The following is an 18,012-nucleotide window of genomic DNA, read 5'->3' on the forward strand; positions in this document are numbered from 1 at the left end:
GTGGAAAGAACGCTTTTCCGTTTTTCCGTGGACGAAGTCGGAGTCTTCGTTAAATTACAGCAGCATCCCTTGCATGTATTCTGCCGCTCAGAAAGGCAAAGATACTTTCATTTTTCTCCATTTTCCTCCTCAGGATGTTCTTTCCGTTAGGCTGATATAGGATCGAATAAAGGGAGTAATAATAATAATAACGGTTGTATTTGGTTGCCAACTTGTACTTCCCAAGCGCTTAGTACAGTGCTCTGCACACAGTAAGGGCTCAATAAATTTGATTGATTGATTGATTAGGCACTTAGTACATGCCAAGCACAGTTCTAAGTTCTGGGGAAGATAGAGGATAATCAGGTTAGGCACTGTCCTTGTCCCACACAGTGCTCACCATGTAGGTAGGAAGAACAGATATCGAATCCCCATTATAGAGATGTAGCAACTGAGGCACAGAGACGTTTTAAGTGGCTTTCCCAAGGTCACGCAGCAGACAAGTGGCGGAGCCGGGATTAGAACCCAGCTCCTGCTGACTCCCAAGCCTGGACTCCATCCACATGAAACTTCAGAAATAATACTTTGCCATTCACTCCTCCTTTATTAATGTCTGTCTCCCCCTCTAGACTGTAAGCTCGCTGTGGGCAGGGAATGTGCCTGTTTATTGTTATATTGTACTCTCCCAAGCACTTAGTTACAGTGCTCTGCCCACAGTAAGCTCTCAATAAATACAATTAATTGAATGAATGAATTATAGTTCCAGCCACTGGGTTGCTCAATGTCATGAAGAAAATGACATTATTGATGGGGAGAGATTTTGGAATACATTTTCAACATCAGGCAGTGAATAATAATGGAAAGCAGACATTCAGTGCTGCTTTTTAGGCTTTGGATTTTCATTTTATAAGGCCAACCCGCCAGTAGTCTTAATTACTTTTAATACCAAGATTAATCTGGCTCATAAATCAATGTCAGTCTGATTGTAATTTAGTTAACCCCATAGTTTCATATCTTTTCCAACAAATAGGACATCTTGAGAATATTGCAGGTGAAAAGTAGGTTCATTCATTCAGTCATATTTAGTGAGCGCTTACTGTGTGCAGAGCACTGGACTAAGCGCTTGGGAAGTACAAGTTGGCAACATAGAGAGACGGTCCCTGCCCAACAACGGCTCCAGTGGCTACCAATCAACCTTCGCATCAGGCAAAAACTCCTCACTCTGGGCTTCAAGGCTGTCCATCCCCTCGCCCCCTCCTACCTCCCCTCCCTTCTCTCCTTCTGCAGCCCAGCCCGCACCCTCCGCTCCTCCGCCGCTAATCTCCTCACCGTACCTCGTTCTCGCCCGTCCCGCCATCGACCCCCGGCCCACGTCCTCCCCCTGGCCCGGAATGCCCTCCCTCTGCCCACCCGCCAAGCTCGCTCTCTTCCTCCCTTCAAAGCCCCACTGAGAGCTCACCTCCTCCAGGAGGCCTTCCCACACTCAGCCCCATCCCCCCCACCCTATGTTTCTACAGATTTATTAATCTATTTTATTTGTACATATTTACTATACTATGTATTTTATTTTGTTAATATGTTGTCCGTCTCCCCCTTCTAGACTGTGAGCCCGCTGTTGGGTGGGGACCGTCTCTATATGTTGCCGACTTGGACTTCCCAAGCGCTTAGTACAGTGCTCCGCACACAGTAATCGCTCGATAAATACGATGGAACCCAATCCCAGCTCCACCATACAATTGACGGAGCCGGGATTTGAACCCGTGACCACCGAATCCAAAGCCCGTGCTCTTTCCACTGAGCCATGCTGGGATTAGAACCCATGTCCCCTGATTCCCAAACCCATGCTCTTTCCACTGAGCCGTGCTGCTTCTAGTAGACTTGAACCCCTCTATCAAGGAGTTTACAAACTAGTTTGTGGAAGAACAGGAGGAGTTTATATTTTAAACAGTTTTAGGGTGATGTACTTTAGGGTGAGATATATCACCTGTATATATGTTTGTACATATTTATTACTCTATTTTACTTGTACATATCTATTCTATTTTATTTTGTTAGTATGTTTGGTTTTGTTCTCTGTCTCCCCCTTTTAGACTGTGAGCCCACTGTTGGGTAGGGACCGCCTCTGTATGTTGCCAATTTGTACTACCCAAGCGCTTAGTACAGTGCTCTGCACATAGTAAGCGCTCAATAAATACGATTGATGATGATGATGATGATGTACTTATATGAATGGGATAATAAATACGATTGATTGATTGATTGCATAATGCCAAGGGCCCGGGGGAAGGGGGTCTTGAAATGAAGACAATCCCCGGCCGTTGCCTCGTGGGAGCAGTAAGCCAGGGGTGCCCACCTTGCTCGAGAGGGGCTTAGTGCATTCATTCAATCGTTTTTATCGTGTGCTTATTGATTCATTCATTCACTTGCATTTATTGAGCATTTATTGTGTGCAGAGCTCTGTACTGAGCCCTGGGAAAGTGCAATGCAACAATAAAGAGCCCGTGAGTGACTGTGAGCCCACTGTTGGGTAGGGACCGTCTCTATATGTTGCTAACGTGTTAGTATGTTTGGTTTTGTTCTCTGTCTCCCCCTTCTAGACTATGAGCCCACTGTTGGGTAGGGACCGTCTCTGTATGTTGCCAACTTGTACTTCCCAAGCGCTTAGTACAGTGCTCTGCACACAGTAAGCGCTCAATAAATATGACTGATTGATTGATTGATATCTACACTGTCCTTCTGTCCTCCTTCTCCTTCCGATTCCCAACACTGTCCTTTATGGTGACAGTCCTTCTATAAATCGGTTCTAATCCCAGCCCTGCCATTTGTCTGCCGTGTGACCTTGGGCCAGTCATTTTCACTTCTCTGTGCGGACGTTACCTCATCTATAAAATGGGGATTAAGACTGTGAGCCTCATGTGGGATAGGGACTGTTTCAACCCGATTACCTTGTATCGACCCCAGTGCTTAGAACAGTTCCTGGCGTATAATAAGTGTTTAACAAATACCATAAAAAATAAAATCTGGGCTGGTTTGGGTTAGAAGAACAATACCAGTAGTATTTCCTGGGCAGCACACCCTTGTTGACTGTTCTTGAAATTGGAGTGGCAGCTGCTGTTTATAGACAAATGGCTCTGCGGTGTTGCCTCATCGCCTGCTTCTCCTCAAACTATGTATTGAGCACCTACTTTGTATTAGGCACTGTGGATAACATAATTTTGGCATTTGTTAAGCGCTTACTATGTGCCAAGCACAGTTCTAAGCGCTGGGGGGATATAAGGTAATTAAGTTGTCCCATGTGGGGCTCACTCCTCAAACAGTATGTACTGAGCACCTACTTTGTGTTTGGCACTGTGGCTAACATAATTTTGGCATTTGTTAAGCGCTTACTATGTGCTTAGTATGTGCTATGTACTATGTGCTTAGTACAGTGCTCTGCACACAGTAAGCGCTCAATAAATACGATTGATGATGATGTGCCAAGCACAGTTCTAAGCGCTGGGGGGATATAAGGTACTCAGGTTGTCCCACGTGGGGCTCACAGTCTTAATCCCCATTTTACAGACGGGTAACTGAGGCCCAGAGAAGTTAAGTGACTTCCCCAAAGTCACACAGCTGACAAGTGGTATATGTTTGTGCATATTTATTACTCTATTTTACTCTATATACACAGCACCTGTATATATGTATGTATGTTTGTACATATTTATTACTCTATTTATTTTACTTGTACATATCTATTCTATTTACTTTATTTTGTTAGTATGTTTGGTTTTGTTCTCTGTCTCCCCCTTTTAGACTGTGACCCACTGTTGGGTAGGGACCGTCTCTATACGTTGCCGACTTGTACTTCCCAAGCGCTTAGTCCAGTGCCCTGCCCACAGTAAGCGCTCAATAAATACGATTGATTGATTGATTGAAGTGGTGGAGCCGGGATTAGAACCCATGACTTCTGACTCCGAAGCCCGGGCTCTTTCCACTGAGCCACGCTGCTTCCCTAACATGTCAGTCAGTCCATTGAGTCGGTCTCTGCCACTGTTGTTTTTCACTAGTTCACGTCTCTGCCACATCATCATCATCATCAATCGTATTTATTGAGTGCTTACTGTGTGCAGAGCACTGTACTAAGCGCTTGGGAAGTACAAATTGGCAACATATAGAGACAGTCCCTACCCAACAGTGGGCTCGCAGTCTAAAAGGGGGAGACAGAGAACAAAGCCAAACATACTAACAAAATAAAATCAATAGAATAGCTATGTACAAGTCTCTACAAGACTGTGGTTTGGGGTCCCCTTAGTTCTCCCATCTTGCTTTTGTGTGGCCACTTCACTTCATTATTCTATTACATGGAAGCATCATGGCCTAGTGAAAAGAGTGTGGTCCTTGGAGACAGAGGACTTGCCAACTTGTACTTCCCAAGCGCTTAGTACAGTGCTCTGCACACAGTAAGCGCTCAATAAATACGATTGAACTGAATGAATGAATCCTGGCTCTGCCCTGTGTCTGCTGTGTGACCTTGGGCAAGCCACTTATGTGCCTAAGTTACCCCATCTGTAAAATGGGGATTAAATCCTAATGGTAATGATAATGATGATGGCATTTATTCATTCAATCGTATTTATTGAGCGCTTACTGTGTGCAGAGCACTGTACTAAGCGCTGGGGAAGTGCAAGTCGGCAACGTATAGAGACGGTCCCTACCCAACAGCGGGCTCACAGTCTAGAAGGGGGAGACAGATGACAAAACAAAACATGTTAACAACATAAAATAAGTAGAATAAATACGTACAAGGAAAATAAATAGAGTAATAAATATGTTGTTGTTTGTCCATACCGACATGACTGCAGGCTTGAAAGCAGACCACATAAAGAAGAATATTCCTCTCGGAAGGTTTGGGGAGCCTATCGAGGTTGCAAAGGCCGTCGTCTTTCTTCTAGAATCCCCCTACATTACGGGACACGTTCTGGTTGTAGACGGGGGATTGCAGCTTATCATGTGAATGGCACAACACTCAAATAGCTTAATCAATCAATCAATCAATCGTATTTATTGAGCGCTTAAGAGAGAGGATGCTGTATGATATGAATTGAGGGAATAATATCATTGGCCAAATATTGTAGACTCCTCCCGACGTGCCTCGGTTGCACCTTTGTAACTAAAACTGTAAAATGCAGCAATCAATTTAGTGGTCATTCATCTATTCAGTTACTTTAGCCAGAAATCTGGCTTCCAATCCAAATTGGTGTGTTGAGTCATTCATAAAGTAGTAGTATGTTTGGTTTTGTTCTCTGTCTCCCCCTTCTAGACTGTGAGCCCGCTGTTGGGTAGGGACTGTCTCTATGTGTTGCCTGCTTGTACTTCCCAAGTGCTTAGTACAGTGCTCTGCACACAGTAAACGCTCAATAAATATGATTGATTGACTGATGTACAAACATATATACAGGTGCTGTGGGGAGGGGAAGGAGGTAAGGCGGGGGGGATGAGGAGGAGGGGGAGAGGAAGGATGGGGCTCAGTCTGGGAAGGCCTCCTGGAGGAGGTGAGCTCTCAGTAGGGCTTTGAAGGGAGGAAGAGAGCTAGCTTGGCGGATGGGTGGAGGGATTGGGGGCATTCCAGGTCTGGGGGATGACGTGGGCCGGGGGTCGATGGCGGGACAGGCGAGAACGAGGCCTAACGGTGAGGAGATTAGCGGCAGAGGAGCGGAGGGTGCGGGCTGGGCTGGAGAAGGACAGAAGGGCGGTGAGGTAGGAGGGGGCGAGGGGATGGACAGCCTGGAAGCCCAGGGTGAGGAGTTTCTGCCTGATGCGCAGATTGATTGGTAGCCACTGGAGGTTTTTGAGGAGGGGAGTAACGTGCCCAGAGCGTTTCTGGACAAAGATAATCCGGGCAGCAGCATGAAGTATGGATTGAAGTGGAGAGAGACAGGAGGATGGGAGATCAGAGAGAAGGCTGATGCACTAGTCCAGACGGGATAGGATGAGAGCTTGAACGAGCAGGGTAGCGGTTTGGATGGAGAGGAAAGGGCGCATCTTGGCGACGTCGCGGAGCTGAGACCGGCAGGTTTTGGTGACGGCTTGGACGTGAGGGGGGAACGAGAGAGCGGAGTCGAGGATGGCACCAAGGTTGCGGGCGTGTGAGACGGGAAGGATGGTAGTGCCGTCAACAGTGATGGGAAAGTCAGGGAGAGCGCTTACTATGTGCAAAGCACTGTTCTAAGCGCTGAACTCTCTCCTACTTAGACTGTGAACTCCATGTGGGACAGGGACTGGGTCCAACCTGATTAACCTGTACCTATCCAAATGCTTAGAAAGAGGCTTGGTTTAACAGGTAACAAATAAGTGCCTAACGAGTACCGTTATCATTATTATTATTACTATATTAGTAACTGGGGGTGTCGTCTCTATCGACTAAGCCAGGAAGCAGAGTGGCCTAGTAGACAGATCGTAGAGAAGCAGCGTGGCTCAGTGGAAAGAGCTTAGGACAGTGCTAAGCGCTTAGTACAGTGCTCTGCACACAGTAAGCGCTCAATAATTACCATTGAATGAATGAATGAATGAATGAGAGAGCCTGGGCTTGGGAGTTAGAGGTCATGGGTTCTAATCCTGGCTCCGCCACTTGTCATCTGTGTGACTTTGGGCAAGTCACTTCACTTCTCTGGGCCTCAGTTACCTTATATGTAAAATGGGGATGAAAGACTGTGAGCCCGTGTGGGACAACCTGATGACCTTGTATCGCCCGCAGCGCTTAGAACGGTGCTTGGCACATAGTAAGCACTTAACAAATACCATTAGTAGTATAGTTATAGGAGTCAGAGGAACTGGCTTCTAATTCTGACTCTGTCACTTGCCTGCTGTGTGATCTTAGGCAAGTCACTTAACTTCCCTGTGCCTGTTTCGTCATCTGTAAAATAGAGATTCAAAACCTGTTCTCCCTCCTGGTGGGGCAAAAGCTTTAATCTGATTATCGTGTATTTCCTCCAGAGTTTAACACAGAAGAAATCTTTAATAAATACCACCCTCATCATTAGTATTATGTGATGAAGTCTACAGATTCTGAGTTGTCTTCCTATGGATTCAAGTGTAATTTCTGTCACAGATTTTAAGGAAACAGGTCATTTCATTGTGCCGTCTCAAAATGTACAGAAAAGAAACCTTAGGTGGTGTTTTTTTTTTCAAATTGTGGGTTTAGTCTGCGAATTTTAGCCTGCACATTTAAGTTGGTCATTGTGGCTGTTTCGCTTTGTGAAATGAATTGGTGGCCAGTACCAGCCATCATAAATCAGAAACAAACAGAAACAGGGAGGGTAGAGTTAAATTCATTCATTCATTCAATGGTATTTATTGAGCGCTTACTGTGTGCAGAGCACTGTACTAAGTGCTGGGGAAGTACCGGTTGGTACAAGATGGGACAATTTGGTTATCATTATGCTTTATTTTGCTTAATTGCATTTGTCAATTCCCCCAATCTGTAATTTATTTTAATGTCTGTCTCCCCATCTAGACTCCGCTCCTTGTGGGCAGGGAACGTGTCTACCAACTCTGTTTTGTTGTACTCTCTTGGGTGCTTACTACAGTGCTCTGTACACAGCACATAATAAATACCACTGATTGATTAATTTCTGAGGTCACTTCCACTGCACCTCAGTCTCTAAATTTTATTTTTTGTCGGGTAGCACTTTATTTGCCTTTCCTTTTGTTTCTCCGGGCTCTTCCTGCCTCTGACCCTTAATGGTCTTAAGAAAGACAGTCCCCCAACTCATGTCAATCAGTCAATCAACCAATCAATCATATTTATTGAGCGCTTACTATGTGCAGAGCACTGTACTAAGCGCTTGGGAAGTACAAATTGGCAACATAAAAAGCATTGTCCTCTCAGCTTTGAAATCCTATTCTTTTCGACTTTACTCTCCCCCTCTTTATCATGCGGGTAAATTAAACAGATGTATTTATAGTAGAAATCATCAGCTCTACAATGTACAGTCCAAAATATTTGCTCATAACCAAAAGTCATTTTCCGTTGTTCAACTTGTTTTGAGTTTTAAATAATGAAGTTATGAGGTTTTCTTGCTATTTCTGTACGAATGCAGGCCCTTCTCCTATTTTGAAATTAGGAAAAAATCTCTGAGTTTTAGCAAGAGAATCGTGGCTCACCCTAAATGCCGTGTGAGGGACGGTGAATATTGCAAGGCAACTCCGACTGGCATTCGCCTTCCAGAAGTAGCTAATCCTGAGAATTCCCAGGTCCCTCTTCTGGAAGTGTGAAATTCAGCTGACTTGAATCTCGTTTCCCACTCTAAAAGATTTTGCATTTTTTTCCAGTTTTAAGCAGCTCAAGGGAGCTCTTATTAAAACCAGCCTCCAGTCAGACAGCACAGAGCACTCATGCAAGTCCTATTGCAACTGTAAAGCAAATATTTTAATTAAGATAAACTTGTTTGTGGCTTGGAAACAAGTTGGTCCACTATTCCTAGTAGGGTTTGAGGAAGGAGGTGGTCATTTTTGCATTTGGATGGTCAGTGGCATTGAGTGACCTTAGTAGCAGTTGAAACAGCCTTTATTTTTAAATGCTTATTCAGTCGATGGCATTTATTGAGTGTTTACTGTGTGCAGAGCACTGTACTGAGCACTTGAGAGAGTACAATGCAACAGAGTTGGTCTTGGCAAGTTCTGTGCCCCAAATGAGCTTACAGTCTTGGGTGGAGGCTGGTGGGGAGAACAACCACAGACCTTAATGTTAAAGAAATCATTTTATAATATATCATTTATAGATATGTACATAAGTGCTTTGGGTTTAGGGTGGGGCAAATTCCAGATGCCCGAAGGTTAAAGATCCAGATATTAGTTTCCCACTGGAGTTTTGAAAGTGAAAATCCTAAACCAGAGCTCTTTTGAGTATGGTTATAATTGTTTGTGATTGAGTTTTGTGCAGCCAGTTTTAATGTTTCTTTCCTGATCCTTCTAGTTCCATCCCTTCTTTTGCCTTTCATTCAATTCAATGGTATTTATTGTAGTTATGTTGTATTTATCGTATTTAAGGGCTTAGTACTTAAGTGGCTTTGCACGCCGTAAGCACTCAATAAATACAATTGAATGAATTTATGGAGTGCTTACTGACTTTATTGAGGGCACTTTACTTGAGTGTGTACAGAGCACTGTGCTAAGCGCTTGGGAGAGTACAGTATAACAATAAATAATAATAGCATTTATTAAGCACTTACTATGTGCAAAGCACTGTTCTAAGCGCTAGGGAGGTTGCAAGGTGATCAGGTTGTCCCACGGGGGGCTCACAGTCTTCATCCCCATTTTCCAGATGAGGGAACTGAGGTCCAGAGAAGTGAAGTGACTTGCCCAAAGTCACCCAGCTGACAAGTGGTGGAGCCGGGATTTGAACCCATGACCTCTGACTCCAAAGCCCGGGCTCTTTCCACTGAGCCACGCTGCTTCTCCGGACACAGGCATAGACACAGTCCCTGTCCACAGCAAGCTTACGGTCTAGAGGGGAGACAGACATTAAAATAAATAAATTGCAGGTATGTACACAAGTGCTGTCGGGCAGGGAGGGCAATGCAGAACCTAAGTAGAGGTCTCTCCACCCTTTCCCCCCAAGAGGATTCCTCTAACTCATATCCCTACAAGGATGAATTTAGTGGTCCCACACCTCCATCCCTCCCCTGTGCAAGTCCCTCCTCGCTGGCCCCTTTTTAATCCCCATTTTACAGATGAGTAAAATCCCCCTCATCCCCCTCCCCATCCCCCCAATCCTACCTCCTTCCCTTCCCCACAGCACCTGTATATATGTGTAGATGTTTGTACATATTTATTACTCTATTTATTTATTTATTTTACTTGTACATATCTATTCTATTTATTTTATTTTGTTAGTATGTTTGGTTTTGTTCTCTGTCTCCCCCTTTTAGACTGTGAGCCCAATGTTGGGTAGGGACTGTCTCTATATGTTGCCAATTTGGACTTCCCAAGCGCTTAATACAGTGCTCTGCACATAGTAAGCGCTCAATAAATACGATTGATGATGATGATGAGGTAACTGGGGCACAGAGACATGAAGCAACTTGCCCAAGGTCACACAGCAGACAAGTGGCTGAATTTGGGATTAGAACCCAGCTCCTCCTGACTCCCGGCCCAGGCTCTATCCATTAGACCACACTACTTCTCAGCAGCTTCCGTTTCCCAAAAACCATGCACCTCATTCAATCAGTCAATCAATCGTATTTATTGAGCGCTTACTGTGTGCAGAGCACTGTACTAAGCGCTTGGGAAGTACCAGTTGGCATCATCTAGAGACAGTCCCTACCCAACAGTGGGCTCACAGTCTAGAAGGGGGAGACAGAGAACAAAACCAAACATGTTAACAAAATAAAATAATAAACACTGACCGGCTTAAATAGAGATCCAGCCTGAGTAGTGGAGGTTTCTCTAGACTCACATTGCCAACACAATGCTTTTCAGGAGCCTCAAAGCACTGAGAATTCATTAATTGGCGGGCTGTCGTCAAAGAGCAGTGATCTATGGTTTCGTGACAACCTTTGAGATACTGAATTCATTCATTCATTCATTCAATCGTATTTATTGAGCGCTTACTGTGTGCAGAGCACTGTACTAAGCGCTTGGGAAGTACAAGTTGGCAACACATAGAGACGGCCCCTACCCAACGGTGGGCTCACAGTCTAGAAGGGGGAGACAGAGAACAAAACCAAACATATTAACAAAATAAAATAAATAGAATGTGTACAAGTAAAATAGAGTAATAAATACATGCAAAAGATCACTATGGCTTAATTATGAAGTAGGATTTGTGCCCTGCCAAGCACAAAATGAGAGTCAAAGGTCATAGTGGAGAAGCAGTGAGGCCTAGTGGAAATACCAATTATCTGAGAGTCAGAGGACCTGATCCCAGCTCTGCCACTTGTCTGCTGTGTGACCTTGGGCAAGTCACTTTACTTTTCTGTGCCTCAGTTACCTCATCTGTAAAATGTGTTCTTGGATGTCCTCCTGTCACCTCAAATGTAATAAGGCTGAAACGGAACTTCGCGTCTTCCCACCAAAACCCTTCCTACTGAATGTGGCAGGAGGCAAGCCTATTTAAGGGGGTTACATTTTTCACATTAATATAAAGGGAAAGACATTGGCCTGAAGATGCTGAAAAGAATCGGCAATAAGGAAATTGCTGTTACACAATGTCGTGAGGCAGCAATTCAACCGGCAGAACGGGAGCCAACAGTGGTTTTGGGAAGAGTGCCAAAAAGGGCGTAGGGTTTATTTGTTTTTAGACTGTGAGCCCACTGTTGGGTAGGGACCGTCTCTATATGTTGCCAACTTGGACTTCCCAAGCGCTTAGTCCGGTGCTCTGCACACAGTAAGCGCTCAATAAATACGATTGATTGATTAAAGCATTGGAATGGCCGTAAAAGGGAAAGAATGAGCCGGAGAAAGAGGCAGGAAGCAAAGGTGGGAATGAGTGGGAGGAAAGAAGATAATGCGCCATGGGTCCCTCCTAAATGCAGCAGAACCTGGTGAATGGGGGGTGGAAGTCTGGGCTTGTCTCCCGGTGTTGGGAGCGGTCTTCACTGGGATTGGCCTGTCGTTTCCCACTTCTCCCCGAATTTCCCATCATTGTGGGCGGCACCGTCAACCTTCCCGTCTCACGAGCCCGCAACCCTGTCGTCATCCTCCTCCTCCTCATCAATCGTATTTATTGAGCGCTTACTATGTGCAGAGCACTGTACTAAGCGCTTGGGAAGTCCAAATTGGCAACATCTAGAGACAGTCCCTACCCAACAGCGGGCTTACAGTCTAAAAGGGGGAGACGGAGAACAAAACCAAACATACTAACAAAATAAAATAAATAGAATAGATGTGTACAAGTAAAATAAATAAATAGGGTAATAAATCTGTACAAACATATATACATATATACAGGTGCTGTGGGGAAGGGAAGGAGGTAAGATGGGGGGGATGGAGAGGGGGACGAGGCTCTCTCATTCACCCCAAATATCCACTCAGCCCCCCAGACCTGCCCGTCTCCCCTTCACAACATCACCAAGACCCGCCCTTTCCTCCCCATCCCAACCGCTACCACGTTACTACAGTCACTCATCGTGTCCCGATTAGATGACTGCATCAGCCTCCTCTCTGGTCTCCCAACCTCCTGTCTCTCCCCACCTCAGTCTGCTGCCCGGATTCTCTTTCTGCAGAAATGATCTGGGTATGACATCCCCCTCCTCAAAAATCATCATCAATCGTATTTATTGAGCGCTTACTATGTGCAGAGCACTGCACTAAGCGCTTGGGAAGTCCAAATTGGCAACATATGGAGACAGTCCCTACCCAACAGCGGGCTCACAGTCTAAAAGGGGGAGACGGAGAACAAAACCAAACATACTAACAAAATAAAATGAATAGATGTGTACAAGTAAAATAAATAAATAGGGTAATAAATCTGTACAAACATATATCCATATATACAGGTGCTGTGGGGAAGGGAAGGAGGTAAGATGGGGGGGATGGAGAGGGGGACGAGGCTCTCTCATTCACCCCAAATATCCACTCAGCCCCCCAGACCTGCCCATCTCCCCTTCACAACATCACCAAGACCCGCCCTTTCCTCCCCATCCCAACCGCTACCACATTACTACAGTCACTCATCGTGTCCCGATTAGATGACTGCATCAGCCTCCTCTCTGATCTCCCAACCTGCTATGTCTCCCCACCTCTGCCTGGATTCTCTTTCTGCAGAAATGATCTGGGTGTGACATCCCCCCTCCTCAAAAATCTCCAGTGGTTGCCCGTCCACCTTCATATCAAGCGGCGTGGCTCAGTGGAAAGAGCCCGGGCTTTGGAGTCGGAAGTCATGGGTTCGAATCCCCACTCCACCAGTTGTCAGCTTGTGTGACTTCGGGCAAGTCACTTCACTTCTCTGGGCCTCAGTTCCCTCATCTGTAAAATGGGGATGTAGACTGTGAGCCCCCAGTGGAACAACCTGATCTCCTTGTAACCTCCCCAGCACTTAGAACAGTGCTTTGCAGATAGTAAGCGCTTAATAAATGCCATTATTATTATTATTATTATTATTTTATCAAGCAAAAGCCCTTCATTGTTGGCGTCAAGGCTGTCCATCCCCTCGCCCCCTCCTCCCTCCCCTCCCTTCTGTCCTTCTCCAGCCCAGCCCGCACCCTCCGCTCCTCTGCCGCCGCTAACCTCCTCACCGTTAGGCCTCGTCCTCGCCCGTCCCGCCGTCGACCCCCGGCCCACGTCCTTCCTCTGTCCCAAAATGCCCTCCATCCTCACCTCTGCCAAACTAGCTCACTGCCCCCCTTCAAAGCCCTACGGAGAGCTCACCTCCTCCAGGAGGCCTTCCCAGACCAAGCCCCCATTTTCCTGGGCTCCTCCTCCCCCCTCCATCACTCCCACTCACTCTCTTTGATCACCTTGTAACCTGCCCAGCGCTTAGAACAGTGCTTTGCACATAGTAAGCGCTTAATAAATATCATCATTATTATTATTATTACCCTCTACCCTCCCCGCCACACAGCACTTGTGTGTATATACGTACATATTTATAATTCTATTAATTTTATTAACGATGTGTGTATACATCTCTAATTCTATTTATTTAGATTGGCGCTAGTGTTGCTCCTTTATGTGTTTCGATGTCTGTTCTAGACTGTGAGCCCTTTGTGGACAGGGATTGTCTCTATCTGTTGGGTAGGGACTGTCTCTGTATGTTGCCAATTTGTACTTCCCAAGCGCTTAGTACAGTGCTCTGCAGATAGTAAGCGCTCAATAAATACGATTGATGATTGATGATGATGATCTGTTGCTCGATTGTACTTTCCAAGCGCTTAGTACAGTGCTCTGCACACAGTAAGCGCTCAATAAATACGATTGATGATTGATGATGATGATCTGTTGCTGGATTGTACCTTCCAAGCGCTTAGTACAGTGCTCTGCACACAGTAAGCGCTCAATAAATACGATTGATGATTGATGATGATGATCTGTTGCTGGATTGTACTTTCCAAGCGCTTAGTACAGTGCTCTGCACACAGTAAGCGCTCAGTGACCGTAGTGTAGTGGTTATAACGTTCGCCTAACACGCGATAGGTCCCCGGTTCGAAACCGGGCGGAAACAATTTCTCCCCCGCCTTACCTGCTCCCCTCCCCACAGCGCCTGTATATATATATATATGTTTGTCCGGATTTATCCAGCGCTTTATCCAGTATATACGTCTCTAATTCTGTTTATTTATATTGGTGCTAGTGTTGGTTGTTTATGTGTTTTGATGTCTGTTCTAGACTGTGAGCCCTTTGTGGACAGGGATTGTCTCTATCTGACCTCTGACATATATACCTGTATATATGTATATATGTTTGTACATATTTATTACTCTATTTATTTATTTATTTTACTTGTACATGTCCTTCCCAGACTGAGCCCCTTCCTTCCTCTCCCCTCGTCCCCCCTCTATCCCCCCATCTTACCTCCTTCCCTTCCCCACAGCACCTGTATATATGTATAGATGTTTGTACATATTTATTACTCTATTTATTTATTTATTTTACTTGTACCTATCTATTCTATTTATTTTATTTTGTTAGTGTGTTTGGTTTTGTTCTCTGTCTCCCCCTTCTAGACTGTGAGCCCACTGTTGGGTAGGGACCGTCTCTATATGTTGCCAACTTGGACTTCCCAAGCGCTTAGTACAGTACTCTGCACACAGTAAGCGCTCAATAAATATGACTGAATGAATGAATGAATCTGTTGCTGGATTGTACTTTCCAAGTGCTTAGTACAGTGCTCTGCACACAGTAAGCGCTCAGTGACCGTAGTGTAGCGGTTATCACGTTCGCCTAACAGGTTCGAAACACGGCAGAAACAATTTCTCCCCCGCCTTACCTGCTTCCCCTCCCCACAGCGCCTGTATATATGTATATATGTTTGTACGGATTCATCCAGTGCTTAGAACAGTGCTGTGCATATAGTAAAAAATAATACCATTATTATTATTATGATTAAATTCATTCATTCATTCATTCACTCATTCATTCAATCGTATTTATTGAGCGCTTTCTGTGTGCAGAGCACTGTCCTAAGCGCTTGGGAAGTCCAAGTTGGCAACATATCATCATCATCAATCGTATTTATTGAGCGCTTACTGTGTGCAGAGCACTGTCCTAAGCGCTTGGGAAGTACAGGTTGGCAACATATAGAGACAGTCCCTACCCAACAGCAGGCTCACGGTCTAGAAGGGGGAGACAGACAACAAAACAAGACATATTAACAAAATAAAATAAATAGAATAAATATGAATAAATAGAATAAATATGAATAAATAGAATAAACATGATACATAGAATAAATATTCCTGCTCACTACTTCTTAGAACCTGATTTTGTTTTTCATTTTGATGGTCTTTTTTCGGCGCTTACTACATGCCAGGCACTGTAGATGCAAGCTGTGTGACCTTGGGCAAGTCACTTCACTTCTCGGTGCCTCAGTGACCTCCTCAGTAGAACGGAGATGACGACTGTGAGCCCGACGGGGGACAGGGACTGTGCCCAACCCGATTTGTTTGTATCCACTCCAGCGCTTAGCACAGTGCCTGGCACATGGTAGACGTTTAACAAATACCACAGTTATCATACAAGCTAATCAGGTTGGGACAGAGTCTGCGTCCCACGTGGGAATCACGGTCTGCTTCTCACTAACGTGGATTTAGTAGCGATTTCCTTTCTGATGGTCGTTTTTAGCCTTGTGGACCTCATATGTTTGTACATATTTATTACTCTATTTTACCTGTACATATCTATTCTATTTATTTTATTTTGTTAGTATGTTTGGTTTTGTTCTCTGTCTCCCCCTTTTAGACCGTGAGCCCGCTGTTGGGTAGGGACTGTCTCTAGATGTTGCCAATTTGGACTTCCCAAGCGCTTAGTCCAGTGCTCTGCACACAGTAAGCGCTCAATAAATACGATTGATGATGATGATGATGATGTGAAGACCAAGGGCAGAGGCGAATGAAAGGCTAGAGATATTTTTCTAGCTCCAGAATTGAGTTCATGGCTCCTTGTGGGGTGCTAATGCGGTGCCATGAGGGAGACACAATTTTTGGGCCTTGGTATTGCTATGAGAAACTTCTCCCTAGCCTCATTGGGTGTGGAATTGTCACCTGAAGCAAAATTCACTATCACATTCTTCATACTTTAACGAAATATGGCATGGAAGCAACCCTGGGGGGGGGAAGGAAAGGCACCCCAAAAAGTTTGAGGAAGCTGTGATTGTTTTAATTTAAATTTCTGACTCCTTAAATCTCACCAGTTAGTCTTGGATGATCCATTCACAGGACGCTGTTTTATATGCAGTCTTCCCCTGTTCATAGCATAATATTTAATGCCGAGAATGTTGAATGCCATAAATCAACCCCGTTTTAAATGAAAAACAGGCTGCGCAGATATCGAGGAAAACTGCAGTGTTTCACGTGCATATTCAGTTTACTGAAAGAAGAGATCGAGTCAGTGGTTAAAAGCATTTTTCAAGCTCAGGGCTAGAAAACCCTTAAGAGCTCCCCAACGGCTGCGTTCGCATTTTTACGTCCTCTCTCTGTTTAATTTTTAATTTCTCTTTCTAAGAAGTTTTCCTGGCTAGAGAGTCTGTTTAGCTGTTACTCTATTTAGATTGACTTTCTTTGGCATAGGTTAATGGCGGGATGCTATGGTTTTGAAGTGGTGTCAATGTACTCAAAGGCAAAGTGACTCTCATCTCTTCCTACCTGGGATATTGATTTGTGCCCGAATCCTGTGGTTTATTGCATATTGCCTGAGGTTGTGGTAAAGCTTTCTTGAGGAATTATTTCTTTAGTGTAGTAGGTCTTTTAGCTTTAGTGAAAAAATACCTATTTAAGCACAATGCAGAATTTAGTGTTTGCAACGGTCCATTTAATGCACTGCCCTTAGTAAGCACTTCATCAATACCACTGGTTGAATAGGGACTGGATCACGAGGGTCTTTTTAATCGTAGCTAGTAGATCGGTTTATATTTCTTATCAATCAATCAGTGGTATTTATTGAATGCTTACCATGTGTAGAACCCTGTACTAAACGGTCGGCAGTGCAGAACACAACAGAATTAGCATTCATTCATTGATTCAGTCATATTTATTGAGCACTTAACTGTTGTGCGGAGCACTGTACTCAGCGCTTGGGAAAGTACAATACAGCAATCTATTGCTGTATTCATTCATTCATTCATTCAATCGTATTTATTGAGCACTTACTGTGTGCAGAGCACTGTACTAAGCGCTTGGGAAGTACAATTTGGCAACACATAGAGACGGTCCCTACCCAACAGCGGGCTCACAGTCTAGAATTGTATTGTATTGTACTTTCCCAAGACAGTCCCTGCTCACAACAGAGCTCACAGTCTAGAATCAATCAATCAATCAATCGTATTTATTGAGCGCTTACTGTGTGCAGAGCACTGGACTAAGCGCTTGGGAAGTACAAGTTGGCAACACATAGAGACGGTCCCTACCCAACAGTGGGCTCACAGTCTAGAGTTGTATTGTATTGTATTGTACTTTCCCAAGACAATCCCTGCTCACAACAGAGCTCACAGTCTAGAATCAATCAATCGTATTTATTGAGCGCTTACTGTGTGCAGAGCACTGGACTAAGCGCTTGGGAAGTACAGTTTGGCAACACATAGAGACGGTCCCTACCCAACAGTGGGCTCACAGTCTAAAATTGTATTGTATTGTATTGTACTTTCCCAAGACAGTCCCTGCTCACAACAGAGCTCACAGTCTACAATCAATCAATCAATCGTATTTATTGAGCGCTTACTGTGTGCAGAGCACTGGACTAAGCGCTTGGGAAGTACAAGTTGGCAACACATAGAGACGGTCCCTACCCAACGGTGGGCTCACAGTCTGGAAGAGTGGGCTCACAGTCTAGAAGGGGGGAGACAGACATCAGTACAAGTAAATAGACATCAATAGGAATAAATAAAATTACAGATATTTA

General features: G+C 44.7%; 1 protein-coding gene across 5 annotated transcripts in view; it reads left to right on the forward strand.

Annotated features, from left to right (window-relative positions):
* Positions 1-18,012, forward strand: part of CLCN3 (chloride voltage-gated channel 3) — a 101,657-nt gene that overhangs the window by 13,527 nt on the left and 70,118 nt on the right. The window lies entirely within an intron of this gene.

The sequence above is a fragment of the Tachyglossus aculeatus genome, chromosome 12, assembly GCF_015852505.1.
Source record: "Tachyglossus aculeatus isolate mTacAcu1 chromosome 12, mTacAcu1.pri, whole genome shotgun sequence".
Lineage (NCBI taxonomy): Eukaryota > Metazoa > Chordata > Mammalia > Monotremata > Tachyglossidae > Tachyglossus > Tachyglossus aculeatus.